The sequence below is a fragment of the Mixophyes fleayi genome, chromosome 1, assembly GCF_038048845.1.
Source record: "Mixophyes fleayi isolate aMixFle1 chromosome 1, aMixFle1.hap1, whole genome shotgun sequence".
NCBI classification, from domain to species: Eukaryota; Metazoa; Chordata; class Amphibia; order Anura; family Limnodynastidae; genus Mixophyes; species Mixophyes fleayi.
The window spans coordinates 342,290,982-342,317,676 of record NC_134402.1 but is presented as its reverse complement, the minus strand read 5'-3'; the positions used below and the strand labels follow the sequence as shown (position 1 = coordinate 342,317,676).

The window sequence follows — 26,695 nt, the reverse complement described above, 5'->3', positions numbered from 1 at the left end:
GATCTTCACGGACCATAAGAACTTGTCATATCTCCAGTCTGCCCAATGCTTGAACCCTCGTCAAGCAAGATGGTCTCTTTTCTTTTCCCGTTTTGAATTAATAATAACCTTCAAACCAGCTGCCAAGAACAAAAAAGCTGACGCTTTATCTAGAGCCTTTGTGACGTCCTCTGATATAGAAGAGGTTTCCAACCATACCATTCTAGACCCCAAATGTATCTCACTGGCTGCTTCATCCACTAAAACGCTATCATTTGGGAAGACCCTCGTGCCTCCTACTCTAAGGAGGAAAATCCTTTCGTGGTTCCATGCCTCTCGTTTTTCTGGACGCGCCGGTGAACACAAGACCTTTGAGATTCTCTCTCGAAGTTACTGGTGGCCCTCAATGAGGAGAGACGTCAAAGAGTTCATTGCTTCCTGCGAGCTATGTTCCCAGTTCAAATCCTCCCGCAGAACTCCAGCAGGGTTGCTGCGACCACTACCCATTCCGTCCAAACCGTGGACCCATATTAGTATGGATTTCGTTACTGACTTACCACCTAGTAAGAATCATAACACTATTTGGGGGGTGGTGGACAGATTTTCGAAGATGGCTCATTTCATTCCTCTAGCTGGTTTGCCTTCCTCGTCTACTCTGGCTGAACACTTCATTAAAGAGATCTTCCGTATCCATGGATGTCCTTCTGAGATTGTGTCGGATAGAGGAGTACAATTCGTTTCCAGATTCTGGCGAGCCCTTTGTAAAACCTTGGGCATACGATTAGCACTCTCATCTTCTTACCATCCGCAATCTAACGGACAAACTGAACGTGTCAATCAAGATCTTGAGACTTTTATAAGGATGTTCTCTTCAGCCAATCAAGACAACTGGGTAGAGTTGCTTCCTTGGGCTGAATTCGCCCATAACAACATGTTCCATGAGTCATCATCCAAAACTCCATTTTTTGTGGTCTACGGTCACCATCCGTCTTTTCCGGAATTTCCTGCCCTCCCGCCCACCCAAGTTCCTGCGGTGGAGATGGCTTGTCAGACCTTTAAAAACATCTGGTCTCAGGTCAAAACCTGTTTAAAGAAGACATCTATCAAATATAAATCTTTCGCAGATAAGAAGAGGCGGGCTATTCTACCACTAAAAATTGGAGATCGTGTCTGGTTATCTACTAAAAACATTCGTTTGAAGGTTCCATCTATGAAATTCGCCCCTCGTTTTATTGGTCCATATAGGATCATTCAAGTAATCAATCCAGTATGTGTGAAACTTCTTCTTCCTAAGAATCTTCGGATTTCTAATGCCTTCCATGTGTCTTTACTCAAACCTCTTATTATCAACCGTTTCTCAAATCCTCCCTCAGCTCCGCAGCCAGTTCAAGTTCATCAGGAGGAGGATTTTGAGATTACTGAGGTACTAGACGCAAAAATTTCGCGAGGAGTCCTCCGTTTCCTCGTTCATTGGAAGGGCTTTGGTCCTGAGGAGCGCTCTTGGATCAAAGCTGAAGATCTTAATGCTCCTGCCCTTTTGAAGAAGTTCTACTCCAAAAATCCGGACAAGCCCGGTTCCAGGCATTCTGTGCCCACCTTTAAAAGGGGGGTACTGTCACTCACCGTACCGTGAGTGCCTCTTCCCGGACATTTAGGAACCGTGGCCGTCCTCCATCCTGAGGGTCTGCGCATGCGCAGCCCTTTCCTATACTTCAGTGTATGTTCCTTTAACTTAATTGGCAGATCAGGCAACACTCCCTATATTAAGCACCTGTGGTCAATACCACGTTGCCTGATCTTGGAGTCTCATTTCCTATGAGTCTCTGAAGGTGTTCCTGTATTCCTCGTGTTTTCAGCGCTGCTGATTCCTGTGGTTTCCAAACCACTTCTACTACTGTGGTTCCCATACCACTTCTACCATCAACTGTATCATCGTGACTGTTAGCTGATTCCTATCCGCTGCCTCCGTGCACTACAGTCTTCCAAACCACTTCAACGCTATTACTTATCATTGTGACTGTTTGCTGATTCCTATCCGCTGCCTCCGTGCACTACAGTCCTCTAATCCACATCACGCTATTATATTTCACTGTGACTGTTTGCTGGCTTCTACCCGCTGCCTCTGTGCACTCCAACCGTTACTTTACATCCACTCACCTGTTCCTCATTAAGTCCGTGAGCTGATTCCTATCCGCTGCCTCCGTGCACTACAAGCCTCCAGCCTGCAACTCGCCTGTGTTCATTACCGTGACGGTTAGCTGTTGTCTATCCGCTGCTTCCGTGCACTACAGCCTCCAGCCTACAACTCGCCTGTGTTCATCATCGGGATTGTTAGCTGATGCCTATCCGCTGCTTCCGTGCACTACAGCCCCCAGCCTACAACTCGCCTGTGATCATCATCGTGACAAGTTAGCTGATTTCTATCCGCTGCTCCTGTGCACTGCAGTCTCTTCTCAGCTCTCCTGTGTTTCCTCGAGACTGCTGCTCTCATTGCCATTTGCTACTCTCCGTGATCAACAGCTCCTGGTCTACTCTGCTCTCCCGTGTTCCATCGCTACTGACAACTATTGGTTGCTACTGGTTACCTCCGTGTACCGCAGAGCCCTGCTGCTGCTGACCGCGCTATCACCCATCTACTGCTGATCCGCTCTCCACGCCTTCACGTGTCCCGCAGGTCTACCCTCCTGTCAGCATTGGATTTATATCTCATCACTACTCCTCTGCTGGATCATCTCCACTCTCCTGGGTCCTGCTTGAGTCCAGTTCCACGTGTTACTGATTCCTGTGGATTCGTGTCCCTGTTGGTCTACTTATCTGTGCGCTGCACCTACTGACCGCTGCCTCAGCTATTCTGGGACTTCTCATCCAGCCGGCCTCCTGCCGCTCAGGTATCCCTGCACTCCTCTCTGACTGCCTGCTTCTGAACCACGGTATGCATACTTCTCATTGACTGTGCTGGTGTATTGCATATCTTGCTGGACTGTGTTGGTTCTCCTCTGGAGTCTGCTATCCGCTGAGTCTATTGCCATCATTGACTGTGTTAACTTGTGCTGGACTACTTCAAGAGACTTTCTATATTTGCAGACCTGTTCAGTCATTTATATATATATATTGTGCATGTTACTGTGGATCGTATATAAGGTGCCTGTGTATATCCTGTGTTGCAGCCTCTCCCCGTGCACCTCCTCACATATATATTCAGTGGTACAACTTGCTGCTAGCAGACCACTGATCCCTGTTTCCAGTATCACCTGTTCCAGTATCCTTTCACATAGCAGTGGTACAACTTGCTATCGCAGACCACTGACTCCCTGGATACCTCCACTTGGATTCCACTCCTTCACTCAGACAGCGGTACCACTTGCTATCCGCAGACCGCTGACTCTCATCACCTCCTCGTTTCTGTTGGACATTCCTCATCACTATAGCAGTGGTACAACTTGCTACCGCAGACCACTGACTACCTTCACGTGTCCTTGTCCTACAGTTCCTCGTGTACTATTGCCTCCATATTGCCAGTGCTGCTAGTCCTAGACTTTCCTGAGCATCTCATCATCTGCTGCTTCCTGGTCCGTGATCACCCAGCTACCAGAGTACCCTATTACCATCTACATTGCTCTGGTAAGCCTACCACCTGGTGATCCCTGGGTAAAGACTCCTAGTGCCCGTGACAATTTGTTTAATTAGGATTTCCTTTTGTTAACAAAGATCAACAAGTCGTGTTATACAATTCTGTGATTCAGCCTTTCAGTGAAGACATTGCCTCTTAAAAGAACACATTTTACCTTTCATGTACACTATGTGAGGATGTTTGGCATTCAAAGCAAAACTGTTTTCCAACAGTTAAGTCACCTATAGCATGGATAAAAGTGGATATATGTTTAAATGCCATATACTCCCATTAGTCTCTCTATATTACCAGATACATGATATAGATGTTCTCTGAATAGTTTACCAAGGTTGTACAAGCCAGTTTACTTATCATCCTCTAAACCACAAAGCAGATAACTACTTTGCTATGATGATCTTCGTGATCATATACAGCAGGCCTGTCCAACCTGCGGCCCTCCAGATGTTGTGAAACTACAAGCCCCAGCATGCTTTGCCAGTAGACAACCTGTTGATAGATGGAAGGGCATGCTGGGACTTGTAGTTTCACAACATCTGGAGGGCCGCAGGTTGGACAGGCCTGATATACAGTAAATCTTTATTTGTGATGTCCTCAATGCCAGGCACTCAATAATAATAATAATAATAATAATAATAATAATACAAAAAAAACAAAACCATTGAGCTATTTTCGTTTCAAGGTTTGCTTATCAAAACAACATTTATCTTTATGTGCATATTTGTAAAGCTTTATATTACTTAAAATGTGCTTGATTTCAGGTTAACCTTAATGTATTATGCATGTAATAATCAAATAAAAACTAGTATGTGTTTTGTCATGAGTGACACAGCAATCATGTAAGGCAAGAAAAATATAGCTTTCTTGAGCATCAGCCTTGGTTTTTGTTATTTTCCTAGTGATGATATTGAATTTTTTTTAACTGTAACAAATATATAATGTCACATTCTTGTTCCAATCCCATTGTCACTCAGTCAATATTAGATGCTTCATAATTTTAGCATTATAATATTGCCATTGATATTATCCAAATTTTGAATTAATTCAAATAAAATGTGCACGAGGACTGTGCATACTATGTTTCTTTTATGTATCCCTCTCAATTTATTGTGTGCACATTACAAAACAAATATTGAGGAAAATATTCTTTGGGAGATATATTCCTCTTTAAATATATTTTTAAAGTCTTCCTACAGTGAAAAAAATAACTATTTTTAAAATACCTACTGTTTGTCTTTTTTATATAGAGTAATGAATAGTACTCTCTTTGGGAGGCATGAAATGAGTGATAAGTCTCAATAGGGACAATCATTAAGATTACACCTGTTTAAGCATTAGTTCATGCTTTTCTGACCTGACCCATTAGTTCAGAAGTGAGGTAGTACTTGATCAAGGAATAATACTGTTTCTGTGACACCGTTCCTCACCATCCTCAAAGGTAAAACGTATGATACAGTCTGTGTAGATGCCATCTCAGACACATAAAAGACTTTCAAGCAAGTGGAGTTGCCTCTGACTACTGTCCCATTAGTAGTGGCTAGGACAATGTTCACTTGTTCACTTTAAGTTTGATGGAAGTGTAGCTGGAAGCAGACTCCTAGTTAAGATGGCTGGAGCCTAATATTTAGTAACAGTAATTCATACAGTTAGTCACACTGTCCATGTGGTCTGCCAACTCCAGACTGCTGAGATGTTCCTGCCTGAGAACTTGCTGAGCTCCAGTTGTGGTCTCTGACTCTTGGATCCTTGAGCTGCTGGACACTATAGAGTTCAAGGAGGCAGCTATTGTACTTCATACTCCAGTCAAAGTACTGCCTAAAGTTTTTAAAAATATACAGCAGCTGAACTCCGATTTTATCTAGGTGGGTAGGAAACGTTGTACCAATTCACGTATTTAGCTTAAACACACCTCTACAGGTGGCCTGGGCATTGCAGATATCAAACATTCCTTGGTCTCTCATCTGGCCCAGTGTATTCAAAAGCATACTTCCCCTGGCTCTAAAATCTGCATGAAATGTAGTCCGAATATCTAAGCACGTTATCCGTTCCAAACTCCTTCCAAATACATACATATATACAACCTGACTTCCACTCTCCCTGTAGTAGACACCCTGGAGAACAGTATTTCTCAACTCCAAACCTCCCCCCACCCCACCCCAACAGCTCATGTTTTGAGGATTTCTGACTGTGGAAAGGTAGGATAATTACTGACCCAGCCAAACTCACCTCGCCATGATTAAAGAAATCTTGAAAACCTGCACTGTTGGAGGTGCGTGAGGACTGGAGTTGAGAGACACTGCTGTAGAATAAGCCCCAATTCTTACCAGAACTGATTCTGATTACCTTTTCAGCTTGGATATATAAAAAGATTGGGCCCCTTAATGACCTCACCATTTTGATGGTTAGCTGAGGTCCTGGAAACTCAATCTAAACTCCCACAGATCTCCTATATTCAAGCACCTGCTATCTTTCATTTTTAAATGTCAACATGCCTGTGATATTTCCTCCCTCTCTTTTACCCCTCACATTCAATCTTTCACCCATTCCTGTCCAACTTCGTTACATCGCCCGCTTCCTGCCCTTCCTATACCAGGATGCCATCAATACCATCATCCATGCTCTCATCATTTCCCATATTGACCACTGTAACCTTCTTCTTACTGGCCTTCCGCTCTCCCACCTCGCCTCCCTCAGGTTAATACTCATCGCGGCTGCATGACTCATCTTCCTGGCCCGCCGCTCCTCTTCTGCCTCCCCTCTCTGCCTTGCCCTTCACTGGTTCCCCTTTCCCTACAGAATCCTTTTCAAACTCCTCACACTCATCTACAAGGCCCTCTCCCACTCCACTGCCCCTTATATTTCTAACCTCCTCATGACTGATATACATAAATATTTATATATGAAACCTGTTCCTATGGTGTAACAGGTTTCATATATGAATATTTATGTATATCAGTCATGAGCGCCGATGGTATCATATTTTCAACTTCTGTTGTGGATCGGAGTTGTTATATAGGGGGCTGCTAGAGGACTGACTTTTGCGCTGTTTACCACTGAATCAGCCAAAGACCGTCGTCTCTCCTCCACCCTGATCACCTCATCCCACTCCAGAATCCAAAACTTCTCCCGGGCTGCCCCTCTTCATTGGAACGACCTCCCACGCTCCATCCGACTGTCTCCTAATTTGGGATCCTTCAAATGAGCACTCAAAACTCAACTTTTCCTCAAAGCCAACCAGCCATCCACCTAATCTTCTATCCATACTTGATTATCTTATGCTCTAATTCCCTTTGTGCCTCCTGTCTGTTTGCCCTCCCTCTAGGATGTATGCTCCTTCTCCTACTTCACTATGCAAGCTATATTTGGAGTGTTTGAAGTCCTGGTAGTATTTGTTTAATGTACGGTACTGTTTCTACCCTGTATGGTCTCATGTCTGTCTCTGTATGGTGTCTGGAAATGTTGTTGTGCCCTATAAATAAAGGCTAATAATAATTTCTACATCATATTCCAAGTGCTTGAAACGTCAAGACTATAGCTCTTGCTCCATGTCATAACTGGGCCTGATTTTTTGTGAATGCACCTGGACACCCACTGCCATTACCCATTCAGAGCCTCCTCTGCCCCCTTCCTCCCCACCTTTCATTTCTCATGAAAATGTTGTTGTATGTTCTGTTTCAGTAGCACATTTACATGTACATATAAATATGTGCAGTTTGTTCTACTGCTGATGTGCATGCTACTCTATTTGTTACCCAATTAAGAGTTTAAAAAATGCTTTGCCTGTCTTTATGCTTATTGCCACCGCTGTGTATTGTATTCTTTGTTTTCCCATTAACCCCGCTCTTCTTAGAGCACTGTATGAGTGTTACGGACGATACCTACATCACTATGTGTTAGTTAAGTGTATGCAGTTAAGTTGTGTTCTTTTCAAATGCAGAAAATTGCAAGAAGTAATCGGTGGGAGATCCACCAGTGCAATGTCATGCTATTCAGTTTTTAAAATGGTTTTCATAATATTGACAAATCTGGTCCATTGGCATCTCTGTCTAGATAGAAAATGAATACATTGGGGCAAGGAGTATCAGGATTGGGATCACTGTGAGTAGTGTGGTCTGTAATATGTTGTTTGTGTGATATTGGAGGCATGTCACACAATCATGGGACAGCTGCATATTCCACCTTTCCATGTAAATCACCAGAAACTCCACACTTTCTATGTGTCATGAATTACAATCTAAACAATTTGGGCCTGATTCATCTTCAAGCACAATGTGAACGAAAGTTACATTTAAACATATCGGACATAACTTGCACGCACAGCCACCCTTAGTCAAGGCAGATCTCAAGAATCGTTTCCATTTGAATATGGGTATGCAGTATACACACATGTGCAATATCAATTCTTATCAGACCACATGCAAAAAATAATTCTATTAAATAAATTAACAACTCTTAATACTATAATCATTAATAAAAATACATGTTACAAAAATGTTAATCCTCCCATGAAATACATATATCAGGATGCTCTTAATGCATTTTGATAGTTTCTCTTACTTGCCAACACATGTATATGTGTAATCATCACTATCAATCAGCACTTATACCTGCCCGGTAGCTGGTGCAAGTGATACAGCTAAAAATACACATACCTCAGAGATGCCCAGAACTTGAATCGGATGTATGTGCCCGCTCTCGACCTTCGCCCCTTCCAACCCCCGTTCTGACCTTCATGTGGTAGGCAGTTAGAAGTGTCAGTTGCATGCAATTGCTTTCACTGGCATAATGTCGTTTCCTGAGCATGCGCAGAACAATTTCACGCACATTACAGCATGCAGTGGTACTTACTTCCGAGGATGAACCAGGTCTTCTATGTTTATCACCATTGTATTAATTTACAATATATTGTGTAAAAGAGTTATGAGTTATAATGAAATGTAGTGATATTTATTACTTACAGAGAGCAGAAAAGCGCAGCCTTGCATTGTTCTAGTGCTTTTCCACTCTTCTTTTGTCCTTTATATTAACACTTTTTTAAGGTAATATGGTTTTTGGGAAGGTTTTATTATTTTATTTTACATACACAGTTAGTGCTTATAAAACCTAAGGCACTTTGTTTGTGTTTTTAGATGTAAGAGGATTTCAGGGATGAAAGATTTTATGATAAATCAAAAACCAACATGCCAGTTTGATTCTTGCTGGGAGGTGGATAGCAAACATAAAGCCATACATTAGCACCTGGCTCATGCAGTCACTACCTATTGCCGCCAGTATCTTACCCTGATTACTGCTTCATTTATTTGTAGCTAGTTTATCTTTTTTGATTCTCCATTTTCATTCTAGTGGGATCAAGAGGATAAGCTGTTCTTCCTATAAAAAAAACCCGCTGGGATTTATATCTTCTCATTTGTGATTCACCCAGATGCTCTTCGACCGTTCTCTTCTTCCCCTCCAAGGTATCATCAGTGCAAAGATGAAACTGCTTACAGAAAACTTGCTTTCTTTTTTCAAGTTAATTAAACACGAAAAGGACAATAAGTGAGTTTTTAGCTAAGCTGTAACCAAGTCAAAGTCAATCTGAGCCGTGGCAGGAAGCCTTGAAGTGCTAAAAGTAAGTCCCTTGTGCTGACTCCAAAGAAGAGATACAGCCCTACTAATGTTGGCATTATGCTTCCAGAATCCTTAATACTTCCTAAAGTAAAAAATATGGATGGAGAATATTAGAAGAGTCATTTAGTTCCTGTTATGATTCTCGGGAGAGTGACATTCATTTGTCACCTGGAAATATGCAGAAACACAAGTACCTGTAATAAGCCATTATTGCATACACTCTGCTTTGTTTGTCAGACAGGATCTAGTTTATTAGAGAAAAAAATGTCATCCCTGTGGCAGTGTTATGTAAGATTTGCAACACATTGAGCATTCCTTGATTTTCAGCTACTCTACGAATAATGAGCCTGATTCGTTAAGGAAAGTAAGGCAAAAAAAGAATAAGTGTTCTGGACTAAACCATGTTACAATGCAAGGGGTGCAAAATAGTTTATTATTTTGCACTAGAGATGTTCACTGACCTCCGTGTTTTGGTTTTGGGTCTGGATTAACTTCGTGTTTTGGTTTTGGCAAAACCGCCCTCGTGTGTTTAGGTTTTGGATCCCGATCCCTATTTTTTGTTGTCAAAATCACATAACTTAGCTCTTTTTATCCCTACATTATTATTAACCTCAATAACATTAATTTCCAATCATTTCACGTCATGTTTTGTCAAGTGACAAGAATACTGCTACTCCTGCTGTTTCTGTATGAGCAATGTCACTGAGCAGTGACACTGGAGACTGGAGAGTGACAAGAACACTGCTACCCCTGTTTCTGTGTGAGCAATGGCTCTGAGCAATGTCACTGGAGAATGGAGAATGACAAGAACACTGCTACCCCTTTTTCTGTGTGAGCAATGGCGCTGGATCTCCTGGGGAGGGCGGTACTTATGGAATCCAAAACCCGCGAGATCCGACAACGCAACAATGATGTTTTGCCTCAATTTATATCCGAGGATGCACAAAAGTAACGAGACGGCTAGCGAGCCTACTCGGATTCCCTAAGTTCGGGTGGGCTCGGTTTTCAGAAAACCAAGCCTGAGCATCTCTATTTTGCACATAAGATAAATACTGGCTGTTTTTTTCATGTAGCACACAAGTTCTTAATAGGTTTTTTTGTACACTGAAATTGAAAGTTGATCTAGGACATAAATATAAATCTGTCTCCACATTTTATATTTGCCTCCCCCTTCAATGCAACATGGTTTTGCCAAGGTGCAAAGTTACTCATTTTAAGGCTTTACTCTCCTTAATGAATCAGGCCCAATGTATATAGAATTTTGATCATTGTGCATTGTTGGTCTAATTAGTACATCTTTGGTTAGATTTTTCATTACATACATAACACCATTATATAGTAACACAATGTGTTGCACTACATTGCTGGGCTTTTACTGGATACCCCCATGAGTTTGTATGAATTAGGACACCAGCTATGAACCAGCACAACACAGCAGAATTGCAGGATTTACTTTTGCCTCTGTTTAAGTTATGGACTTCCAAACCACAACAGGCTTCCTCCTCCTATCACAAGAGCTTAATGCAGCTTTTTCCTAAAAAAAGAAAACCTGCTGCTGTGTTTTCTCAGAATAAAAAGTACACACTTTTAGCTTGTATGTGCTCATCTGGAGCACTACAAAGTACACAGCTGTGTCTCTCCCTCTTCTATAGAGAATGGAGACGTTTCCACCCAACAATTCAAGCTGGGGCTTTGGGATACTTAACCGTAACCAAGTCAAACCAATTGGACGCACTGCACTGGTGAAAAGGATTATGTTCAGCATGAAAGAAAATGACGTTTTCTTTACTTGCTATTGCTAATATGTACAAATGCATTAACGTGATAAATTGTACCAAATTCCCTAACCTCTGCTTCAGAGCTTCGGAATACACAACACATCTCAACATTTACATTTTCTATGACCTTAATAGTCTTTCAAAATGCAAGATGGTTTTCACTCACTATCTCTTACAAAAAAAATTAGATTCAGTTTCTACAGGAGACCAACTTTTCAATATTGTTCTGTTTAACTATATTTCAAAACATATTATCAGATCTATTAAGCCAACTCAATAAAACAATGAAACTAAAGGTTTGGTGATCTTTTTGGTATACATAAACACAATAGATCTGAACTAGAATACAAAATATGTTGATCCCAGTTGGTCTCTAAGACTGTATTCTCGAACAATTTTTTCTCAAACCAACCTCATCTACTTTTCTCTCATTTTCAATATTTATTTATAGGGCTTTGCAGAGAGTGATTAATTATTCACATCAGTCTATGTCTCATTGGGTGTACGGTCTCTGTTCTCTACCACATGGACACACACACACACATGCACATAAGGGGCAATTTCCACAGAAATCAATTAAGCACTGTGTTTTTGGATTGTGGAAGAAAACCCACACAAACATGATAGTGTCTTGGTTGAATCAAGCTCATGTCCCCAGTGCTGTTAGACAGCAATGTTTCTACTGGGCCACCCATGTCTCCAAATCTCTATTAAATCATCCTAAATATTCTGATTTGGCAGACAGTTGACGAAACTTACACCCCCTGGACAGTGATTTCACTTTTTTTTTTATAATCCGCCAGACCTTCGGAAATTTTTGTACTTTTACTGCTAGATCCTGTAATTCTAGCAGCTGTTTGGTCAGACCATTCCTCCATTTATATCACTTTCTCAAAGCTGGGATGAATAAAAGGTAAGGGCACCTGGAAGCTCTTGGACTTTCTTTTGCAAGTTCCTATAGAGTGTGCCCCCCACCCAACTGTAAATCTGTCTGCACATTTAAAACTCCCTTGTGCCCCATCAGTGCAACATGGTTTTTGCTAAGGTGTTGGATTATTTCCTGACTCCTGTTTGCCTTGATTTTGTACCACTCTAGTTGTGGTACCAAAAAGAAGGCAAAGGTGTGACCGTTATAGACCACTTTTCGCCAAATACTTGTAAACAGGTTGGCTCCCATTTTATGAACTGCAATTCATAGAGAGCAAGTAGGATTTCCTTGATCAAGACACCCCCAACAATATAAAATTAATTGTATCCTTAATCATGCAAATAAACACAGCACTTCCACAATGATTGTTAATTAGATGCCATAAAGCAGTTTGATAGGGTGTATTGGAACTATTTATTCCAGGTCCCTTTGGAATTCCTGATCCCTTTACTCAATGCTCCCTGCCCTTTATTTCTTTTCTTTTTATGTCCACATCCAATTCAGTTCAATTGTCACATTTCTGTGCTAATAGCTGGAATTATTAATAACAGCTATGGAGCCCGGAGTATGATGAAAAACATAACAGTTTTATTGAACAAACATAATCCAAAATAATGCAGGAAAGGTACAGACCTGATGTAGCTGAGTATGAAAAGACGGATATTCGGGCATGGCTGGAAACAGGTAAGTAGCAGAAAAAACAACAGCAGGTGCAGCTGAACTAGCTGAGTGAGATGAATAGCCAGGATCAGGATGACAGCTAGCAGCTTCAAGTAAGTCCTAAGGAAAAAGAACAGTAAGAACAATGACCATCAAGGTGCACATGGAAGCAGGCATAAATAGGCACAGACACAGATGCAGTAATTAACCAGGGAAAAAGTAAACTGCTGGTGAAGGGAAAATGGAAATAGCAGCACCACTGGTGAGACCCAGGTACTGCAAGACAAGTGTAAAATAAAAACAAATTCCTAAGATAGTCCAGCAGTCAGGAGCTGCATAGGCAGAACAGCATCCCCATGGGCAATGCTGCGATACAGCCGGAGGCAGATCCAATACATGGTATTCACTTTTCAGACCAGTCATACAGTACAATTTGTCCCTCTTTGTCAATGACATACTATTTACAATAACCATTCTTATGACTTCCTACCAAACTTAAATAATTTTACTCCAGCAGTTAAGCTGCATGTTGGTTTTTCTCATTATTGCCACAAAATCTCAATGGAAGATTTTGAATATTTTGTGATAGTAAAATATAAGCTGATGAATTCCAATGGCAGGCGGAGATAATAACAGTTTCCAACATTGAATATATATAATATACATGCTGTACATTTAAGTACAACAATTAGTTCTGGAATGGAGTGTTGAGAATCAGACAATAGAATAGAGTGTAGGGATCAACAGCCAGAGAGGTAGTTGTCGAAAGCCAAGGGGTCAAACTCGGGTAAACAATCTCAGGAATGTTGGTTCGATAAACTGTCTATTTGCTACTGATCAGCCCGTTCTTTTTATAGGGAATGTACATGTGCAGTAGGTAAATGCATAGTTTACACAAAATAGACATGTATCAAACTCTACATAGGGCCCAACATCTTTTCCATTTAATTATAAAGAAAAAAACTAATTAAATGTCAAGAGGTTAGGCTGTACACATTCAAAGTCATATGGTATCACTGTGTAATATTGGTTTGGAAATGGATATCCCATTCCCAAGTAACACACCCCACAGTACTTGTGATTAACTAAACCAGAACTCCTAGTGAAGTCTAACCACTCACAGATCACTTGTAACCATTGTAACCAATAACTGTGGTCTGGGAAGCACCGTGGATAAGGGGTGAGTACTTTTGGACTGTATGATGGCCTCATGAGGCTCTTTGGTTGTGGATGGTGGTGTTCTGTATGTGTTGAACACTGGGCTGTATAGGCTAGACATTTGGATGTGAATTGTACAGTCAATATTTGCTTTTTTGCCATACCATGCATTTGAAATGTTTATGCTACGCCCTATAATGTTATATTTATATCATTTTCTATAGCATGCATGATAAGTATTTAATTTTATGCTGAAAAAGATCAATTCTTTTTGCCATATCATGCAAGTATCACACGCCGGGTGTTCGGGCAGCGCACCCCTCATCGGCGCTCCGCTTCCCGCTGGGCACCACCATCTTGGATCCGGCGGCTGCATTAAATCTTCTGCCTCCTGCTCATTGGTACTTCTCCTTGGCGGCAAGTTTAAAAGGCACCTCCTCTCTGTCTTCAGTGCCTGTTCTTTGAGTCACCTCCTTGTGATAGAAGTGGCTTCCCTGGTGTCTTGCTGCATTTATCTTCTCTACTGCTGCCTGCAGAGCTGACGCTCATCTCCTGCCTCATCTACCACATAGTGGCCTGCAGAGCTGACGCCTATCTGCGGCATCTACACTACCATTACTTACAGCATTGACCTCCCTTCCTACGGTACTATTCCCTGTAGCCTTCCCAAGGGCTTCCGTACAGTGCTCTTAGTAGGGGCCGCGACCTGCGAGGTAGACGCAGCTAAGCCCATACCGCTTTGCTGCGGTTCCTGGTGAACACCGTCTCCTCGTTAGACTCCGCGCCCTACTGGAGTAGTGCCAAACTGTACGAACCTCTAGGATTCGCTGCATCTACCAAGTCTCCTTGTAAGAACCGTCACAGCAAGTATATATTTTTTGCCGTCCTTTGAACTTAGTGCACTAAGTGTATAATTTTTGCTGTAACGTGCTGTGCTAATCTACCCCTTCTGTGGATGATGCACTACTTTAACCATTTATTTTTTTCAGTGTGTTGACTTAATCACAAGGACCACAATGAAAACAAGTTTTCTAGTTGGCTTGTATGTGTATATTACACAGAAAGAACAATACAACAACAGGGAACAGAGATTGTGCAGCAAGCAGGCTTAGCACAGTTGTTTTTCTCCATTATTCCTTACAGAAAATTACTGGCAGACATTTTATGAGGTAAATAAAAACCCTGTTCTCATGTTTAACTTAATGTGTTCTTTCTGACAATTATAGACACTGATCACTGAATATTGTGATTGCCATATTTTAATTTTAGTCTTAGAAGTGATGCTCATTTTGTATGAGCAGCTGGTGCTGATCAATGACATAGCAGCATTATTTTCCCTCTCTTAGACATATTAAATGTGGAAGTGTATTTCCAATATAACCCAGAAGGATTCTGAATATACAGTTGTGGCCAAAAATATTGGCAACCTTGTATTTTGTTTTCAAATACGTCACAATTTCCTCAATTTAATCTATTTATAAGTATACATAAATTCTTTACATAAGTTGAAATTAGCAATAGTATTTGGTCTCCACAGTTCTCTTTGTTAATATTACATAAGTTTTGTTTCTAAATTTAATACTGTATATCCTTTTGCAACTGAAAATGAAAACAAAAAGCATTGACAAAACTATTGGAACTCTAGAGTTATTAATAATAATAATAATAATAATAATAATAATAATAATAATAATAGTAATAATAATATGATATTAGAGCCTTTGGTCAAAATAACTACAATCAACTGCTTCCTATAGCCATGAATGATATACTTCTCTACTGGCAATTTGGTCCACTCTTGGTCCAGATTGAAAGGTGACTTCTCCCAACTGCAGTTTTCAGATCTCTTAGCAGGTATTCGATGAGATTTAGAACTAGACTCATGGGTCACCACTTCATAATAGTCCGGTGTCTTGTCTTGAACCATTCCTTTTGAAATGTGGCTGGGGTCAATGTCCTGCTTGAAGACCTATGCCCATTGATGATAACCCAGCTTTCTGACGCTGGGTTCAATATTGTGTTTTCAAGATTTCATGATGCCATGCACACGTGCAAGGCTCCCAGTGCCGATATAGCACAGCAACACCAAAACACCACTGAACCTCCTCCATGTTTGACAGTAGAGATGATGTTTATTTCATTTTGCATTCTGTAAACCTATAATGTGGTTTACTAAAAAGCTATAATTTGGTGTATTCTACTGTCTGTCTTCCTTATTTGTACTTACATGTTTTTTGCTATTTTCTGTGTGAGTCCCCACAGTTTTACTCACAGTCATCTTTGCTACTGTATTTGTGATTTGCTTTCTGTATTATTTATGTTCTGTCTGTATTTGTAAAATTGTTCTGCGCTATGGAATCTGTGGTGCTTTATAAATAAATAAATTAATAATTATCTGTCCACAGGAAATTCTCCCTGAAGGAATTTGCTTGTTCAGGTGTGTTTTGTCAAATTCCCATTAGGCTTTCTTATGTGTCTTTCTCGGCAATGGGCCTCCTGGGCTTCCTACCATATAACCCCCTTTCTTTGAGTTGGCACCGGATGGTGCTAGGTGGAACTGTCTTACTTTGTGTCTGAAGGTCAGCTTAAATCTGTTTCACAGTTGATCAAAGTGCTTGCTCCAGCATTCAAACAGCCCTGTGCTGTAATCTTCAATCACATTGTCTATTGCGGTCACATCCAGGGACGTAAGCTAATAACATTATGTACATACATATCAGTAGAAATGGAAACATCAAGGTCTCTGGACATTGATTTGTAGCCTTGACATTGTCCATGCTTGGCTACAGTCTTCTATCTGACTGAACTCCTCAGACAATTCTCTGGCTTTCTCTCTTCTCTCCATTCTCATAATAGCACATCATCATCATCATCATCAACACTTCTTTATATAGTGCCAGCAGATTCCGTAGTGCTTTACAATTGGGAGGAAACAGTAATGAAACAATACTGGGTAATACATACATAGAGATAAGAGGGCCCTGCTCGCAAGTTTACAATTTATGGGATAGGTTAATTAGTTATTTTCTCTATTGAAGCTGAGTACTTTTTATATTGCTGGCCACACTTGAGTTCAGTTCCAAAGTAAAGGGAAACTTTCCAATTGAAATTGCATTATTTCTAACGAAGAACAAGCTCTAAGAATAAGCTAGAACTATATTTTTTGCTGTTTGTGTTTTATTCTTCTGCAAACCAAAGAAATACATAACGTGGATGCCAAAATATTTTTTAATTTTAATAATTTGATGAAAGAAATTGTGCATTATTGGAAAAAAACTGCAAAGGTGCCAGTATTTTTGTCCACGACTATATTTCTACCATTGTGTTTTTTAAAGCCATGCATTAACATAGATGAGAAAAAATGCAATTACAAAATAAGTGCTAAATGGTGCTAAAATAAAATATTCAGTAGTAATTATTTGCCATAATGTACAGTACAAATCCACCTGTGTGGTCGGATGTTTAATCATAGTTTGTAACAGGATCCATTTTTAGTTTGAATAAATAACCTGCCACTCATAAGACCTTATATTGTTAGATACACCATAAGATAAGCAAGGAGAAACATTTGTGAAAAATGTTCAGCGTCCAGCACACACATAACATACTGTATATAGACAGGTCTTGTTTGTGATTGACAGTTTGAAGAATCTTCTAACTGTTTAAGTTCAGCATCACTTAACTTGCACTGCATATATATCGATCAGCGACAACATTAACATTGCCTCGAACCTGTTAAGGCATGGACTCCACAACACCTCTGAAGGTGTCCTGTGGTATCTGGCACCAAGACTTTAGCAATAGATCCTTTAGGTCCTGTAAGCTGTGAGGTGAGGGCTCCATGATTTGCACTTGTTTTTCCAGCACATCCCACAGATGCTTGATCGGATTGAGATCTGGGGAATTTTGAAGTTAAGTCAACACCGTAAACTCTTTGTCTTGGTTCTCAGACCATTCCTGAACAATATTTGCAGTGTGGCAGGGTGCATTTTTCTGCTGAAAGAGGCCACTGCCATCAGGAAATACTGTTGCCATGAAGGGGTGTCTGCAGCAATGTTCACGTATGTGGTATGTGCCTAAGTAACATCCACATTAATGTCAGAACCCAAGGTTTCCCAGGAGAACATTGTCCAGAGCATCACACTGCCTCCATTGGATTGCCTTATTTTCCCATAGTGCTTCCTAGATCCATCTCTTCAGATAAACGACGCACACACACTTGGCTGTCCACATGATGTAAAAGAAACCGTGATTCAGCAGACCAGGCCCTCTTCTTCCATTGCTCCATGATCCCGTCCTGGTGGTCACGTCCCCATTGTAGGCACTTTTGGCAGTGGGCAGGGTCAGCATGGGCACTCTGACCAGTCTGCTGGCTACACAGTCCCACACGCAGGAAAAATGGGATGCACTGTGTGTTCTGACACCTTTCTATCATAACCAGCATTAACATTTTCAGCAATTTGTGCTACGGTAACTCTTCTGTGGAATTGAACCAGGTGGGCTAGCCTTCGCTCCCCATAAGCATTGAGCCTTGGGTTCCCATAATCCTGTCATTGGTTCACTGGTTGTGGTAGGTACTAACCACTGCTTACTGGGAACACCCCACAAGACCTGCCGTTTTGGAGATGCTCTGACCCAGTCGCCTAGCCATCACACTTTGGCCCTTGTCAAAGTTGCTCAGATCTTTATGCTTGCCCATTTTTTAATTTTATTCACTTCAGTTGTCAGTGATGTTAATGTGGTGGCTGATCGGTGTATGTATGGCTACATGCATGATTTTAAAAGTACTATAGTGTTTTACTTTCATGTGGCCACATTCAAGAGCATGAAAAATTAAATCCTCATTTACGATACCACTTATAGGCATTCATGAGCATTCTTGTTATGAATCCTGTTAAAGCAAAGAGAGTGGCATTTTAGGATTATTTCTGAAGCATAAAATCATTTGAAATACACAGAAAACTCCTGTGTGAACATATCATTTGCAGAAATGTAGCATATCACACATATAATAGTGGTGATAATCTGTGGCGAATTGTAAAAACAAGTTAGGAGGGTGATTCCTATTGGTCCATGAGGTCACAACCCTCCAGTTAGCAGACAAATTCGGTTGGTTAACACATTCAGCAGATAACCAAAGCAATAACTGCTTCAGTGTGCAGTCCCCAGGGCTCAACACCAGACCGCTGTGCACTGGTCCATTGGTGTATGCTCTGTCCCACGACAGGACAATTAAATGGTTATAATTGTTATTATTTACGAACACAGGGCTTGATATCACAATAAATGTGATAGTGGTGTTAAGTAAGTATAGTAAGGACACTTGACTAGGGCATAGAGCGTTGGGGATACGTCTGAATTATCCAAAATGGTGCAAGGATGTAATTACAGAAATCTTTTTGTCAGCAAAACAAGGGACAGCAAGGAACCAGCACAGTATGACCTGTACAGGTGCCAACATTTTTAAATAATTTCCAGGAACACTTTCCTGCTGAGCAGGTGCATCTAAAATTAATGCAAATTGAACTGTCTTGGGGAACCATGGTGCCCATCAGTCACGATCATGACATGTTTACAGAAGTTTATCACAATGTAATTGGTTACATTTGAATTATTACCTTCTAAAATATGGGAATATGAATAGTGAGTAGCACATCTGATCTTACAGGAATTGTATTGAACAGTTGATCAATATACAAATGTAGGGACATTTCCAGGATCTATAAAATCTGATTCTGTTCCTGGAAATTAGGGAATGTTGGCAACTATGAACCTGCAATCCATGTGTCTTGAGAGTTTGCCAAGTGTATTCAAAAGATTACCAGCATTTATGGTATTAGGGACTAGAAGGATCATGCCAGACATGCTGCAGCCTACTGCTGTGTGTTGGTACAGTATGTGTCCAGGCAGTCAGCACAGTAATACGTAGATGTTAAAAGTAGAAGAAGCCAATTTATAGAGTACCACCACCAGTCAGTTACATGTGCAGATGTAGCATGCGTTGAAGAGATAATCTTGTTTCCCAAAGTTTGAATTATCTAATTTTTGTATTTTACATACAGTACCCTTTTTATTGCACCAGATATCATATTGACACATTGATTGTGCGCAATTTGAAGTGAATGGGAATACTCTGTAATAAAAATGGGCAGCATAATGGTTCCCACAACAACAGGGGACAGTAATGCAATAACAGGGAGCCCTGCAGCTTGGGCTTATCCTGTCATCATGTAAACCTGATCCAGCCATACGCCGAACATTACTGGGCATCTTCCTGACAGCCTTGGGCAGGGTCGTAACTATGGCTGTTCAAGAGGGGCCACCGACCATGGCACAACGCTGAAGGAAGCGCAGTTTATGAATAATTTAGGTTCATTTGGTTAAAATTGAGGTCTAGGGGGAAGGCAGTTTTGCTTCTCGCCCCAGACGTTAAAAGTTTAAGTTACGGCTCTGCCCTTGGGCTAGGCTGTGGGTGATGGGATAGTTGGCCCCCTAGAGTGGCAATTTTGTCACCCCAGTTGACCTGTTATAATATGGATGGGATTGGGATTGGGAATGGAATTGTGTCAAATTTTATTTTAATAAATAATTTTTCTCCTGGTCCATTCCACCTTCCCCATCCAGGCTCCAGCCCTGTGCTGTCAGGTTTGGGTCTGTTTCACAATTTCAAATGGGAGGGGAGCATGCTCCAGGTTTCCTTGATACCAGCAAAGCTTTGTCTAGCTTTGTGCTGTTACCACTTTAGCAGGGGTTCCCCATACTCATTTTCTAGGTTGGATAAATTTAAATGATGCTTCATAGCAATTAATAACATATAAAATAAAATGTTTTTGTACATGTTAGCAAGTTGTACATAAGTGCCTGAAGGGTGTGTCTGTTTTCAAGCAGACACATGTGCTACTCATTCACATCTGAACACATTTTCAACTCTGAATACAGCGTACATAAGCATAAACGTGTGTGCAACTTTTTCAGGAAGGTAAGCTTGTGTTTCACTCTGAATGAGTGAGTCTTTGGCATATATATGTACCTTGGTGTGTAATGAACCCCTAGACAAGATAAATGTTTTTAAATAAGAGAAAAGCCATTTGTGTACTTGATCCTTATGCTGCCTATGTTATCCACCTACCACTTGATTTTCTTATCTCCCACAGCGTGTAGTAGTGGCCTCCAACCACATAAACATGTGAGTGACTCCAGTGTCTCCAGAAACACTGTTATAAACTTTTGTTTTCTAGCCCAAGAGACCTGGTCGCAATAGTACACATATATGAGTAGAGAATGTCGACAGAAGCTTTATCCCTAAGTTCTCTTGATAATGGTAAATGTTTATCAGGGGAGTACTGAAATATTTTAGCCTTGGGGCAAGATTTGACTCAGCAGCTGTGAGGACACCGGGATTGGAACCAAAGCTCACTAGATACCCGGTCCTCTAGTTTCACAGGTAAGGAGACAGGAAAGACATAATAATCCTTTTTCACACTTCCTGTGAGCTACCTCTCCCCTCCCTCTCCGGACACCACAGCAATAACAGATCTGGTCACCAGGCGGCATTTAATAACAGAGTGGACCACGGTTGTTCAGTTGGCCCACTGATGACAGCCCGGGTTGGCACAATAATCCCAATATAAGGCCCGGGTCTGTCACAGCAGCATATTAGGATAATTTTTAAACCTCACTAAATCATAGGCACACATCACTGCTCAGCTTACTTGCAGGAATGAAACCTTTATCAAGAAAGGAGTAAGGCCTGGGAATTTTCTCACTTCGCCTCCCTGAAATAAATATTAAAAGCCCAATACCGATAGTTTAATTGAATACTAAGGAAATTTAAATTTACTGATTCATTTTTTGTGTCAGTACTTACTGTTATTTTCTTTTTTCATGGACTGTAAACATGGAAGTGGGTACACAAGAGTCAATCCAAGGAAATTAACACAACTATAAGAAGAATCCCTACATCCTAGCCTTCCTCTTTCAAAAAGAAAACCTAGGCTGAGCAATATAGAGTTAAAATTATTGTACCCTCTACCATAACTACAGTCCAGATACAGAAAATGATGGTAATTTGTGACAAAAAATATTTCACAAAAGAGATACCAAAATTGAAAAATACACAAGGGCGGGTGGGATACTTGCTGCAATACATAACATTACTATTAGAAACAGCTGAAACCACTTTATTGCCACAGTATGGAGAAGGCTTTTGCTTTAACACCTGAACAGTGTTTCGCTGATGTATTAAAGGGTTACCATACTGCTGCCCTGCGTAATCCTTCTGGGGTCACCTTCACCTTAAATGCCCATGAAGTTGACAGTGCTTTGGTTGAATGAGCCCTGATTACCGCATGTCACTGCCTTCTTGCAGTATGCCGTTTTATTAGAAGACATTATGCACTTGACAAGTGATTCTCTGAATGTTTGTTGTCATGCTCTTGGGCCAACACACAAAATAAAGAGGTAGTCTATCCTCAGTGATTGTGTTTTCTGTAAACAATTATCAGGAATCATATTGTAACCATGAAATGCAAGGTTTCGTGTTGCACATTCTGTGGGTCCTGAAAGAATGTTAACAAAATAGTATGCTAGAAAAATAATATATTGGTATTGATGGAATAATGAAATGACCTTAGGCAAAAAGTTTCCCTCTGGACTGAGAATCACCTTGTCTAAAAGCATTAACAAGATAGGCTTAGTAATGACAAGTGCTGGATTTTGCTTATTAACCTGGCTGAAGTAAATGCCAAAACAAACACGGTTTTGTAGAAGAATTCTCTTAATCCAACTGTTTGTATTATTTTAAATGGAGGTTCTTTTAACAGCCTGCAGTACCAGAGCCAAATCCCAAGGATATACTTGAGGTTTTAAATACTTTTCAGTCTGTGGATACAAGAGGGTTCTGAGACCATTTTTGTTAAGTAACTGCTGAAATGGGTGAAATTTCTACTTTTAAGGTCCTCAAGTTTATATTTTTCTCAAGCCCAGGCTGCAATTCCACCAACAATTCTGAATATGGAGAAACAAACTGGTAAGTTGTTTTTTTCAGAACACCATTGGTAAAACGTCTGACAAATTATGTATTGTCTTGGATGTAAGGTCCTTCCTACTTCTCCACAGTGTGTTTATTGTATTAAGTGATAGACCTCTAGAATACACCATTCTCTTTTCGAATTCCAAACCCGTTAATGCTTGCTTGGTCACCACTTGGTGATAAACTAGGTCTTAATTGAGTAGACAGGGATGATTCGCAGTCTAACGGAAGATGCCTGTAATAACTGCAACAGTGCTGGGAACTAAAATCTTGACCACCAGAGAATTGTTAAGATCACCTATTTTCTCTTCCATTTTCTGAAAACATGTATACTAATGTTATCAGGGGAAAAAGATAAGCCAGATTGCAAGGGACACGGAAGTGAAAAAGCAACCCCATAGGTTGCCTCTGGTTCTGGAAAACAGGCACCCAACCCATGAGCTTTGCATTAGCAGCTGTTGCCCTCAGGCTAAGCAGGAGACATCTCATCCCCTCTTGAATATATTTGAAAATGTCCAGTTATAGACTGTATTTTTCATGATGCGTTATGTGTCTGCTGAAAATAATCTGTGTTCATATTCAATGTACCTGGAATGTGACATCCAACAAAATCTCCTGGTTAGACATCAAGAGAAAATTCTTGGTCCTTACCTCCCTTTCCTCCAAACTCTCCACAGTCAACTCTTTTCCAATCATCAGGTTCACCACCAAACTTTGGAACTTGTACATTCTCAAGTATAAGCTCTCTTTCTTTATCACCTCTTTCTGGGGTTACCTATCTTTCCCTCCAGGGAAAGTATTTGCTCCCTGTCCTATAATACCCCATTCATAGTGCACCAAAATCCTGGGTTTTTACCGGGGCGAGCTCAAATGACCCGGGTCTTGGTGCAGTATGAATGGTACAAGTGAAAAATCCCGGGTCTAAAAACGAGAGAGAGAGATTGCCAGGGCAAATACTTGTGCAGTATGAATGGTGTTTCTGAGCTGGGACGCTCCGACACCCTGCAAAAACACGGGTGAGGGCCAACTTACCCAACAAGGGGAGCTCCAGAACGCTGAACATATCTCCAGCTCACCTCACACAGATCCTCTGCTATCGACCGTTCATCTGGAAACTCCTGACACTCAGTCCTCTCATGGTAAGAGAGATGCCAAACATTTTACCAGTCCATATATATATATATATATATATATATATATATATATATATATTCAATATCTGCATATCTGTACATCCTTTGAGGAATTGGTACTGATCATGTAGAAACCAACATAGAGGATTTTGCCTCTTCACATGATGATCTGAATGCTGCTCATGAAGCATTGAGACAAATTTATGGGTTCTGAAAGAGAAACTGACCTTGATGACAGGTCACGCTGCAATAACTTGTGTTGCACGTGTTTAGAAACCTGCTGCCACAAACGTCATATCATTATCTAATTATTGACAGAATGCATATGTTGCCAAGATCCAAACATCTGTCAGGGACCCCCCCTCCTGCCGGATTTAAAGTTCACTTCTTCCATATTGAAGTTAAGAGGCCTAATTCATTAAGGAATGTAAATGCTGATCTGTGCTGTATTTATTGTAAAATTGCACTGCGCATGTCCAGAAATGGACTATACACCAGTAAAAGCACGTACATTCAATTCAGACAGCTTAAGATTTCATGGGTGGAACAGGGGCAAAGAAGGGGCGTATGCACATAGTCAATGTACAGTAAGTTTGTGCTAAGGTCGAGCATACGCAGCAGCGTCCGATTCAAGTTTTGGGCATCTCTAAGGTATGTGTTTTTCAGTCGAATCATTTGCACCAGCAACAGGGTAGATCGTAGATCTAAGTGCTTAGTGATAGTGATGATGGTCGCATATGCATGTTTGAACATGTGTTTGCAATCAAGAGGAAATGTTAATGTCTACTGTACATAAAATGCATTTTTACAACATCCTAATAAATGTATATCATGGAAAAAAAGAATAAAAAACAAAAATGTTTTTCATTAATGACTATATTATTAACAGTTGACAATAATTGAATACTTTTTTTTATCATTCTGGTGGGACTTTATCTTGCACGTATGTACTGATTGTATCCTGCAGTGGGTTGTGTCTTTCTCAATACGGCAATTGTCAGATATGCAGAGCGTACCTACACCCGTATTCAGCAAGAAACGTTTCTTCAGATCTTCTTGTAGTTGAATACAAATATGCGTATGCCCGAATTTCTTGCGTTTTTTTAAAACAAACACACAATCCATTCATTTTGCGTGCCCTGTTGAATCAGACCCAAGATCTGTAAGGCAGCAAAATAGGCCTCAGACTCAAGTAACCTTCTAAGAAAAATCCACATTTTATTCTGCCGTCACCCTTGAACCTTGCTAAGAGGAGGCTATTGGTCAAGGTCACCACAGCCCTCAGGAAAGCCAGAGTTATGTACTATTAGGAGTTCCCAATAAAAACCCTAGTTCAGATAAATGGATTCACATTTATGGACCTGATCCCAGAAGCAGGCCTGAAAACTCTAAAGGAATGGAACATGCACCATGCGCATGAAACTCCGTTGCACACTGCCACTTCTTCAGAATGACTGGATCAACTTTGTAAGTACACTGAACCACAGAAATAAAGCTCAAAGGTGACCTTTCCAATACTGCTAATGCCACTGTCACACGTCAGACCCGCGAACCTAATGCCCGGGGTCCAGCGCACTCACCTGCCCACTCACCCTGAGCATCCTTTCGAATTCATGGCACGGCAGCTCTCCCTGACACCACCAGTCTGCATTCCTGGACTGCGCATGTGCAAACCCAGCTTTAATCACCTACTCCTCCCATTCATTGTGAGACTAATTATCCCTCAGGATATTTAAGGCACCTGTTCCACAGGTAAGGTGTCTGTTCTTTTAGTCAGATCTCACTAGTATTCAGACATGGCCCATTTGCTCTCCTGCTCGATACCTGCTGCAGACTATTGCTCCTTGGCTTCAGCAACTCTGCAGCTAACCACAGTGGTCTCCATATCTGCCACAGAATATCGCTCCTTGTCTCTAGCAACTCTGCAGACCATCAGGCCTTCTTCAGTGTCTATCGAATTATCACTTTTTCCCAACCTGTGGGTTCTCTATATCGGTCTCATCTGACACTGACTCTGAGGACCATGACTTGTGGGGCAGAGGCTGCATATTCCATACCTCCTTGCTGGGGTCTCTGGCGAAAATCATCTGCCTTGTTAGACCTCGCACCTCTGGGCTGAGTAGCACCTAGTCAGACAGGCTACAGGGATCCGATTATCATAGTGGCTGTGACAGACACTTTTGAGCTCTAGTCCAGAACTCTCCCTTGGATTGACTGGAACATGCCAGTTGAACCTGACATTAGAGTTGTTCAAAATTGCTGGTGTTAATGTTAATGTGGTTCATCTTCATATTTGCTCTCACCTTTGAGCCCAGAGTAGTATGTTACAAATATAACATTTATTTTTTTATTTGTATTTCAAGAATGTATATTTTTTGCACTGAACATATGTTATGTTTAGCCTATAAACATTTTAAAATCTAAGGGGAGAATTCAATTTGCCACTATGTTCCTCAGAACATCCCGGCTGCAGGATTTTTACAGAAATCTCCGCTGATTTCCCCTCAAATCCCATAGAGGTGCGAGGAAAAATTAGCAGAGATTTGATGGTAAAAATGCACAGCCACGATGTTCTGTGGAACATCACGGCTAATTGAACTCCCCCCTAAGTGCGTATGTGGGCATAGGCACTTTCCCCTTTCTCTTATTGTCATCTAGTTTGATTATTGTCCCCAACTGCCTAAGATCAAACATTTGTGGTTTTTGCAAACTCCCACTCATCAGTAGCAGCACTTTGAGCTATATATTGGGATTCAGCTGAATGATTCCATTCTTGGTCCAAGGTTAAGA

General features: G+C 41.0%; 1 protein-coding gene across 9 annotated transcripts in view; it reads left to right on the top strand.

The window, feature by feature from the left end:
* ARVCF (ARVCF delta catenin family member) overlaps positions 1-26,695 on the top strand; it is an 803,654-nt gene that overhangs the window by 290,930 nt on the left and 486,029 nt on the right. For 2 of the 9 annotated variants that reach the window (XM_075216570.1, XM_075216587.1), the window contains one exon: positions 8,951-9,063. The exons of the other annotated variants lie outside the window; for them this stretch is intronic. The gene's annotated coding sequence lies outside the window, so the exon portion shown is untranslated. The remainder of the gene's footprint in view (positions 1-8,950; positions 9,064-26,695) is intronic. 9 annotated transcript variants of the gene reach the window in all.